Source organism: Nerophis lumbriciformis, linkage group LG20 (assembly GCF_033978685.3).
Source record: "Nerophis lumbriciformis linkage group LG20, RoL_Nlum_v2.1, whole genome shotgun sequence".
NCBI classification, from domain to species: domain Eukaryota; kingdom Metazoa; phylum Chordata; class Actinopteri; order Syngnathiformes; family Syngnathidae; genus Nerophis; species Nerophis lumbriciformis.
Genome location: NC_084567.2, coordinates 3,063,367 through 3,074,631, shown reverse-complemented (window position 1 = coordinate 3,074,631; position 11,265 = coordinate 3,063,367).

Below are 11,265 nucleotides of genomic sequence, written 5' to 3'. Positions count from 1 at the left end.
CACAAATGTTGGAGAAAAAAAAAAAGAAAAGTTGGTACTATTATTTCTAAATACAAAAAATAATCCCACGTTAATTAAAATGCAAAGTAAAGCCTATATAATGGAAATATTATTTGTTACAACATTACACGCACGTTGCGCCCCCTCCCTTCCCGTATCATGACTCTTTTTGGACGTCACCACATCAAAAAATCAACACAAGATGTCAAAACGGCCAAAACTGTCAGGTGCCCAGGGAAGAAAAAAGAGAAAAGAAGAGGAGGAGAAACGAGAAAAAGACAAGAGGTAGCAGGTAGGTAACGTTAGCCTACATGAAATTATTTGTCTGTTACAGAATGTGATAGTAACCTGGCTTTTTAGCATTAAGCTAATGTTACATGATTCGGCAATTGCTAATCAATAAATAGCTAGTTCTGTTTTAACGTCGGGTTAACATTGTGGAGGGGGCTAAATTGTTATGGAAAATAATAATGTAACGTTAGGTAATTACAGTACTCCCACCTTACATTCCTCAGGGACATTTGTATTAGATCTTTTAAGCAGGTGTTTTTTGTTTACATTGTTATTGCCTTCTGGTTAGCTAATGTTTGCCCTGCAGGTAATAGTCACTTTTCCACCCCTTTATATATTAGTTATAGTTGTAAGCCTAGTTGTTAAAGTGCACATCATTATTGTAAATTAAGCAATATGTATGTAAAAAATATTGTATTTCATATATTCATTTTTTATTTTTTGCATTCATTTATTTATTCATATTTTTTTTAATCTTGTTAACTATTCTGATTGTTAATTTGCTTTCTTTAAGTAAAAAAAAGGTCAAAGACAAAGCTATTCGGTTTCTTGTGAGTATATACACTTCACTGCCGATGTGGGGGGGCGCCACCTAAAATCTTGCCTAGGGCGCCAGATTGGTTAGTATTAGGGCCTGCCATTGGAAGTATTATCTCCACAATTTCAATCACTCCTTTCAGGAGATGTATATTACATTTTTCATCTGTATTCCGATAGGTCACAGACGTCAAACTCAAGGCCCGGGGGCCAGATGTGGCCCGCCACTTTATTTCAATTGGCCCTCGGAAGGCTGGAAATAATATGTATCAATAAAGTACTGTAACTTTTCTTACTAAATGTATTCTTTCTTTCTATTTTGGGAGAAAAAATATATATGTACTCCATGTAATCTCAAATTATGTTAACTTAAATATTGTCTAATTATGCAAAAATATATGATCAAACATTAAAACCATTTTTACGGTAAATAGAAATAAATACTAATAATACTGATTTCAAGCAAGTTATCCATCAAATTGTGCAATGTAAAAGTAACAATAGATTTCATGGTCAAATTGTGAAATTTACTGTGGTTTTTACAGCATTTTTCTCTAAATGAAATTTTTTTTTTTTTACTGTAATAAACTGTGATGCCGTTGTGGCATTTTACAGTAAAAAAAAACGAAAAATCTACAGATATTGATTTGCGGTAAAAAAAACACACAAAAAAAACAACAACAACAAAAAACTAAAACTAGCAGGTCAGGTGCCAGAATTTTACTGTAAAATTATTTTTTTATTTACAGTAAAAAACAAATGTAAATTTTACAGTAAAATTCTGGCAACAGAAATTGCCATTTTTTAACCATAAAACCAGCTGTACTGTTTTTCCATTTGCAGTAATATACACTACATTTACAGTAACATACACTACATTTTGAGGTGAAATTATTCCAATTTACCATATTTTTTTTTACATTTTAGTTTAAAAAAAATCTACTTATAAAATGCATTTAAAAAACGGTGTAATAATAGTATTCACTGTTAGAAGCGGCCCTCTGGAGCCAAACATAACTGCCATGTGGCCCTCAGTGAAACGGGTTTGAGCCGAGGATGTCTTTGTGGCTTGTGCAGCCCTTTGAGACACTGGTGATTTAGGGCTATATACTGTAAGTAAACGTTGATTGATTTATGACATTCACGTATTTTGATGTTTGAGATTCTTTTTTCAAATTCTAATCATCCGTCCATCCATCCATTTTCTACCGCTTGTCCCTTTTGGGGTCGCGGGGGGTACTGGAGCCTATTTTTTTCCAAATTGTATTCATTTTTGAGCTATAGAGCGGTCCTTTTTCTATGATACACGTGGTAATTATCTTAAATACCTTATTTATTTTCATTTATCACTTTCACATATTTTGATGTTTGAGCTTCTTGTTCAGATGCAAATCATAATTTGTCCAAATTGTATTTATTATCCGAGTTTTGGAGCCCCCCCCAAGAAAAAACCATGCGATTTTACCAATATGACCAAAAATACAAAACACTGTCCTGTATCCCTCTTGATAAAATAAACATCAATCAATCAATCAATGTTTATTTATATAGCCCTAAATAACAAGTGTCTCAAAGGGCTGCACAAGCCACAACGACATCCTCGGTACAGAGCCCACATAAGGGCAAGGAAAAACTCACAACCCAGTGGGACGTCGATGTGAATGACTATGAGAAACCTTGGAGAGGACCGCATATGTGGGTAACCCCCCCCCTCTAGGGGAGACCGAAAGCAATGGATGTCGAGTGGGTCTGACATAATATTGTGAGAGTCCAGTCCATAGTGGATCCAACATAATAGTGAGAGTCCAGTCCATAGTGGATCTAACATAATAGTGTGAGAGTCCAGTCCATAGTGGATCTAACATAATAGTGAGAGTCCAGTCCATAGTGGATCTAACATAATATTGTGAGAGTCCAGTCCATAGTGGATCTAACATAATATTGTGAGAGTCCAGTCCATAGTGGATCTAGCATAATAGCGAGAGTCCAGTCCATAGTGGATCTAACATAATAGTGAGAGTCCAGTCCATAGTGGATCTAACATAATAGTGTGAGCGTCCAGTCCATAGTGGATCTAACATAATAGTGAGAGTCCAGTCCATAGTGGATCTAACATAATAGTGTGAGAGTCCAGTCCATAGTGGATCTAACATAATATTGTGAGAGTCCAGTCCATAGTGGATCTAGCATAATAGCGAGAGTCCAGTCCATAGTGGATCTAACAGAATAGTGAGAGTCCAGTCCATAGTGGATCTAACATAATAGTGTGAGAGTCCAGTCCATAGTGGATCTAGCATAATAGCGAGAGTCCAGTCCATAGTGGATCTAACATAATAGTGAGAGTCCAGTCCATAGTGGATCTAACATAATATTGTGAGAGTCCAGTCCATAGTGGATCTAACATAATATTGTGAGAGTCCAGTCCATAGTGGATCTAACATAATAGTGAGAGTCCAGTCCATAGTGGATCTAACATAATATTGTGAGAGTCCAGTCCATAGTGGATCTAACATAATAGCGAGAGTCCAGTCCATAGTGGATCTAACATAATAGTGAGAGTCCAGTCCATAGTGGATCTAACATAATAGTGAGAGTCCAGTCCATAGTGGATCTAACATAATAGTAAGAGTCCAGTCCATAGTGGATATAACATAATAGTGTGTGAGTCCAGTCCATAGTGGATCTAACATAATAGTGAGAGTCCAGTCCATAGTGGATCTAACATAATAGTGTGAGAGTCCAGTCCATAGTGGATCTAACATAATAGTGAGAGTCCAGTCCATAGTGGATCTAACATAATAGTGTGAGAGTCCAGTCCATAGTGGATCTAACATAATAGTGAGAGTCCAGTCCATAGTGGATCTAACATAATATTGTGAGAGTCCAGTCCATAGTGGATCTAACATAATAGTGAGAGTCCAGTCCATAGTGGATCTAACATAATAGTGTGAGAGTCCAGTCCATAGTGGATCTAACATAATAGTGAGAGTCCAGTCCATAGTGGATCTAACATAATAGTGTGAGAGTCCAGTCCATAGTGGATCTAACATAATAGTGTGAGAGTCCAGTCCATAGTGGATCTAACATAATAGTGTGAGAGTCCAGTCCATAGTGGATCTAACATAATATTGTGAGAGTCCAGTCCATAGTGGATCTAACATAATAGTGAGAGTCCAGTCCATAGTGGATCTAACATAATATTGTGAGAGTCCAGTCCATAGTGGATCTAACATAATATTGTGAGAGTCCAGTCCATAGTGGATCTAACATAATAGCGAGAGTCCAGTCCATAGTGGATCTAACATAATAGTGAGAGTCCAGTCCATAGTGGATCTAACATAATAGTGTGAGCGTCCAGTCCATAGTGGATCTAACATAATAGTGAGAGTCCAGTCCATAGTGGATCTAACATAATAGTGTGAGAGTCCAGTCCATAGTGGATCTAACATAATATTGTGAGAGTCCAGTCCATAGTGGATCTAGCATAATAGCGAGAGTCCAGTCCATAGTGGATCTAACATAATAGTGTAAGAGTCCAGTCCATAGTGGATCTAACATAATAGTAAGAGTCCAGTCCATAGTGGATCTAACATAATAGTAAGAGTCCAGTCCATAGTGGATCTAACATAATAGCGAGAGTCCAGTCCATAGTGGATCTAACATAATAGTGAGAGTCCAGTCCATAGTGGATCTAACATAATAGCGAGAGTCCAGTCCATAGTGGATCTAACATAATAGTGAGAGTCCAGTCCATAGTGGATCTAACATAATAGTGTGAGCGTCCAGTCCATAGTGGATCTAACATAATAGTGAGAGTCCAGTCCATAGTGGATCTAACATAATAGTGTGAGAGTCCAGTCCATAGTGGATCTGACATAATAGTGTGAGAGTCCAGTCCATAGTGGATCTAACATAATAGTGTAAGAGTCCAGTCCATAGTGGATCTAACATAATAGTAAGAGTCCAGTCCATAGTGGGGCCAGCAGGACACCATCCCGAGCGGAGACAGGTCAGCAGCGCAGAGATGTTCCTAACCGTTGCACAGGCGAGCGGTCCACCCCGGGTCCCGACTCTGGACGGCCAGCACTTCATCCAGGGCCATCGGACCTGTGTGTCTCCCCCTCCACAAGGGAGAGGGGAGCAGAGGAGAAAGGAAAAGAAACGGCAGATCAACTGGTCTAAAAAGCGGGTCTATTTAAAGGCTGGAGTATACAAATGAGTTTTAAGATGGGACTTAAATGTTTCTACTGAGGTAGCATCTCTAACTGTTACCGGGAGGGCATAAACATATTATGATTATGCATCTTAAACATGATCGCACTTTAAATAATAATACTTTCCACAAACAAATGACAAAATATTTAGGGGGTGATCCAGATCACCATCTGGATTTAGGACTTTTCTATCAATAAAATGTAGGCCCTGACTGACAGAGAGCTTTTCTAGTTGACACATATTACTCTGCCCTTCTTGGATGTTGGAATTCAGTTTGGCAGATAGTTAACCAGTCCTTCAAAATAGAGATGAAAATACGTCAATTTTTTTTTATTGATAGTCTTACATCATACTTGCCAACCTTGAGACCTCCGATTTCGGGAGGTGGGGGGTGGGGGTGCGTGGTCGGGGTGGGGCGGGGGCGTGGTTGGGGCGGGGCTAAGAGGGGAGGAGTATATTTACAGCTAGAATTCACCAAGTCAAGTATTTCATATATATATATATATATATATATATATATATATATATATATATATATATATATATATATATATATATATATATATATATATATATATATATATGAAATACTTGACTTTCAGTGAATTCTAGCTATATATATATATATATTTATTTTATTATATATATATATATATATATATATATATATATATATATATATATATATATATATATATATATATATATAAATCAAAGAAATACTTGAATTTCAGTGTTCATTTATTTACACATATACACACACATAACACTCATCTACTCATTGTTGAGTTAAGGGTTGAATTGTCCATCCTTGTTCTATTCTCTGTCACTATTTTTCCAACCATGCTGAACACCCTTTCGCAGGTACCCAGAAAGGTTTTGAGTACCACCAAAAAAACTGAATCTCTGAACACAGTATAAAAATCTGTGTTAAAGGTGTACAAATACTGTTTGTATAATAAGCATGTTATTTTTTTACAAATGAGGGTTAAGAGTTCAGTACTAAAACAAAAAAAAGAATGTGGCTTAAGGACAGTTTTTTAATTGAGCTGCTGCATTTTTTGGTTGGGTTGTTTATTTATTTTGAGTAACTTATATACATTTCTAAAAGGGGAGGAATGTAATAGAGTGATCTATGTTTGTCTGTTGCCATCTCCTGGTGAATGTTGGCTATAGCGTACTGGGGTTACTTTTTGGTTGGCCAACGATTTACGCGGTGTTGCGCACCTGACGTCACTCAGGTCCGCATGGAGCTGGAGGGGGCGTGGCTTCCAGCTCCGCCTGAATTTCGGGAGATTTTCGGGAGAAAATTTGTCCCGGGAGGTTTTCGGGAGAGGCGCTGAATTTCGGGAGTCTCCCGGAAAATCCGGGAGGGTTGGCAAGTATGTCTTACATAGTTACAGTAAAACTAAGCACACAAAGGAAAGTACACTAATATACACACAGAGCGCTCCTACATGTAGGAATCACGTCAAATCGACACAACGGAATGTCACAAATAAAAATGAAAAAGCAATACAATCATAAAAGATAAAAGTTGACTTTTATGCTACTAGCTTAATGCTAACATTCAATGGACAATCCTATTGGCAGGCTAATGAAAAGTTAGCATTAGCACAGTTTAAAATTCGTACAAGCATTTACCAATTTGATTTTCACCCAACAAAATGTACATAAAACAACAAATCCAGTTGTACTTACAGCTAGTGTTTTTCTTCCAATTGTGGTCTTTTGGTTGTCTGCAACACTGTGTGCTTAACCTTGAATGAGGAATGTTATAAAGAGAGATAATGGGCATTTGTTTTGGCTAGAGAGACATGACTGCCAGGGACTTAAGAGGGGAGAGGGTTTTTCGGGGGGGGCAGACCATCTTAGCGGGGCGATTGAATGTTCTATGCTGGACTGGTCTCAATGTATATATGCAAAGCTTTGCAAATATATTACAAAATACCTATTCTGTCTCTGGTGGTTTTTCTACTCAGCTTTAAGTGTCGTAAAGAGCTTGGTTGGGAGTGACTTGTGACTTGAATTCCCTGGGAGGAACAACTGGTCATCAAACGCAACAACACAAATATTGAATGAAATAAGTTTATTTCGGTCATATAATCAACCATCAACCATTTTGTGTGAGCAGTTTAACAGCACAGATTATACATATTTAACAATCATACACATTTACACACAAAAATAAAATAAAAAGAATGAGCAAAAAAGGAATAGGCTGAAGCCAAAGCTTATATTTGCCTATCCTATACATTCACTGAACATTAAATTGCCTGCAACATCGTTAAAAAAAATCAATGGGATGAAAGTAATTGTTACTATATTTTATCATTTTAAATTAAATCACCTTTGAAGGTTTTCTTAAACCTTAACAAAGAACTACATGTCTTCAGCTCATTACTGAGCTTGTTCCACCATTTAACTCCTAAAACTGAAATACATTTGTATTTTACATTCCTTCTTACCTATTTCAAAAATCCAAAAATCCAAATTATAGATTTCTCCTCTTAATTGAAATAACCTAAAAATACAAGCTGTTGGCTGTTGTTCTTTGCTCCAAACATAATTTCCATTGTTTTTAAAAACACAATATCTGAACATTTGAACACATTAGAACTTATAAATAATGGATTGGTATGTTCATAGTAGCACACTTTGTGTATTATTCTAATGACCCTTTTTTGAAGTTCAATTATTGGTTCTATGTTTGTTTTATAAACATTTCCCCAAACTGTTAAATATGGAAAAATAAACTGTTAAATATGGAAAAATAAAAGAATAATATAACATATGTGTCAGGCTTGTCCCTGACAGTTTGACTGTTTTAGTTTTTCCTCTGCCTTTGTCTTAGTTTTCTGTCAGCGCTTTTATTTTGTCTTCATTTCCTGATTGTCTCCCTGAGTGCTGCTTCCCCTCAGCTGTGGCTGATTGGCACCTGGCCACACCTGGTGTCAATCAGCCAGCTGCTATTTAAACCTGCCTTCCCCTCCAGTCAGGGCTGGATTATTGTCATTCCTACGGTACTTGTCGATGCCAGTGTAGCTGTAAGCGGTAGCGGTAAGCTATTTATTGTAGATGTTTGTAGCTTGCTGTCTTTTTGTTCCTCGTCTTCCAGTTCCTGTTTTCCTGGCATCCTGTTTCCTGTTCCTAGTTCCTGGTTTGTGTTTTTTCCTTTATTTTATGAACATTAAATCATGTTTTCCGCCTTCTCTGCATCTTGGGGTTCGTCACCTACAAACTCTGACAATATGCACACATGTCTTATTCAGCATGTGTCTTACTTTATAAACAATAGCAATGGATTTGGATATTTTTCCCTTTGTATATTCAATATGCGGTTTCCAACATAATTTATGATCAATTATTGTTCCCAAGAATGTAGTTTCATATACTCTATATCAATATTGACATCTAACTTTGTACAACGAGGCCAGTTTGCTGACTAACTACGGCAGCCTTTTGCTGCACACCTGAAACTCTCATTTTACAACAAAAAAATGTTATGTGGACCATGATTGTGAGGAGCGGGCAGCCCATATATCACCTGGATGGCAAAGTGATACCAACGCCATGGTAAAAAAAATAAAAATTAAAAAATTAAAATTGAAGACATTAATAAAAAACACAACAAATGTCCCTTATTCACGAGTGTCTCAAAGGACCAAAGCTGCTGTTCTTGACATCACTAACTCATTAGATCATCAGGTATCGTCCTCACAACAAAGGGATCGTGACTTCTCACATGTGGTGTGACGCTGTTTTATGTCCGCATGTGTGCTGGCTGACATCGGTAGCACATATAACGATTTCCACCAATTTAATACCGTATTTTCCGCACTATAAGGCGCACCTAAAAACCACAAATTTTCTCAAAAGCTGACAGTGCGGCTTATAACCCGGTGCGCTTTATATATGGATTAATATTAAGATTCATTTTCATAAAGTTTCGGTCTCGCAACTACGGTAAACAGCCGCCATCTTTTTTCCCCGTAGAAGAGGAAGTGCTTCTTCTTCTACGCAAGCAACCGCCAAGGTAAGCACCCGCCCCCATAGAACAGGAAGCGCTTCTTCTTCTACTGTAAGCAACCACCCGCCCGCGTAGAAGAAGAAGAAGCGCGCGGATTTACGTTTCATTTCCTTTGTGTGTTTACTTACATCTGTAAAGACCACAAAATGGCTCCTACTAAGCGACAGGTTTCCGGTTCATGAAAAGACGCAATCTCTCCATCCGCACACGGACTACTATTTCACAGCAACTGCCTAAAGACTTTCAAGAAAAGCTGGCTACTTTCCGTGCATATTGTAAAAACAAGATAGCTGAAAAAAAGATCCGGCCAGAGAACATTATCAACATGGACGAGGTTCCACTGACTTTTGATATTCCTGTGAACCGCACTGTGGATACAACGGGAGCACGTACGGTGAATATTCGCACCTCAGGGAATGAGAAGTCATCCTTCACTGTGGTTCTAGCTTGCCATGCTAATGGCCAGAAACTTCCACCCATGGTGATATTCAAAAGGAAGACCTTGCCAAAAGAGACCTTTCCAGCCGGCGTCATCATAAAAGCTAACTCGAAGGGATGGATGGATGAAGAAAAGATGAGCGAGTGGTTAAGGTAAGTTTACGCGAAGAGGCCGGGTGGCTTTTTTCACGCAGCTCCGTCCATGTTGATATACGACTCCATGCGCGCCCACATCACGCTGGTTTTTAATATATTATTAAAGTTTGACTGACCTATCTGACTGTTTTTTTGACATTCCTTTAGCGCAGTTAGATGCGGCTTATAACACGGGGCGGCTTATAGGTGGAAAAAGTTTTGAAATATGCCGTTCACTGAAGGCGCGGCTTATAACCCAGGGCGGCTTATGGTGCGGAAAATACGGTACTCTCATTGCCGTCTCGCCCGAGCCAACTTTCCGTTGCCTTCTAGAAAAACTAAACCCGAGGACCAAGTCGTGACAGCTTCAGTTTCTTCTTCAATTTCATTTTCGCTACCTGCCTCCACACTACAACCATCCGTTTCAATACATGCGTAATCTGTTGAATCGCTTAAGCCGCTGAAATCCGAGTCTGAATCCGAGCTAATGTCGCTATAGCTTGCTGTTCTATGCGCCATGTTTGTTTGTGTCGGCTTCACTATGTGACGTCACAGGAAAATGGACGGGTGTATATAACGATGGTTAAAATCAGGCACGTTGAAGCTTTTTTTAGGGATAATGCGTGATGGGTAAAATTTTGATTTTTTTTTTTGAAAAATAAAATAAGCCACTGGGAACTGATTTTTAATGGTTTTAACCCTTCTGAAATTGTGATAATGTTCCCCTTTAAGTAGCGTGCCGCACGTTGTGTAAACAATGCACACTGAGGCACAACACACAGCATGCTAGCAGCAACCGGGCTACTACAACATGCAGAAGCCAGAGCTGGAAGACCCTCCTGTCATGACTTGGTCCGGGGTGTTTGCTTTTCCAGGATGCAACGGAAAGTTGGCACGGGCGAGACGGGAATTAAGGTACATGGCGGGTTTTAATATATCAATTTAATATATAAAAAAAAAGGGATAAATGAAAGCACGCACAGTGGCGGATAATAAACTATGAAACCAAAAGACTATAGCAAAAAGTACAAATGAAAAGCACGCACAGTGGCGGAGAATAAACTATGAAAAACAAAAAGATTATAAACATGGAACAAAAACTTACTTGGCTTGGACAAAAAAAGGAGCAGCGTGAACATGGCCATGAAACAATGGACAGAGCATAAATGTGGTGTGCATAAATGTGGTGCGAGGTCGTCAGGACGAACAACAGAAAATGAATTAACTTAAATACTTATGGACATGATTAACAACAGGTGGGTAACTATGGTGACAAAACAAAACTGCACAAAAAGTCCAAAAATAAAACCTGATCACACAGACATGACACCTCCTGCTTCGTTAAGATCTCCCGTTTGGGAACATTTCGGTTTCGCGGTGCGATACATCAATGGATAACATCGCTTCAACGAAGAGAAAGACGAACAAACACAGCTCCCACCGCATTCAAGCAGCCTCTCCTCGGCGAGTCAGGCAGGGCTAAAGCAATAACAAATGTTTTTATAGCAGCAGATTTAAGACCATATTGCATTAAAAACTAGATTTTGAGCCACTTCTATGGTGGAAGAACAATGAGCCCATACATATATCCTCTTACTGCCAAGTTAGCCAGGCACTAC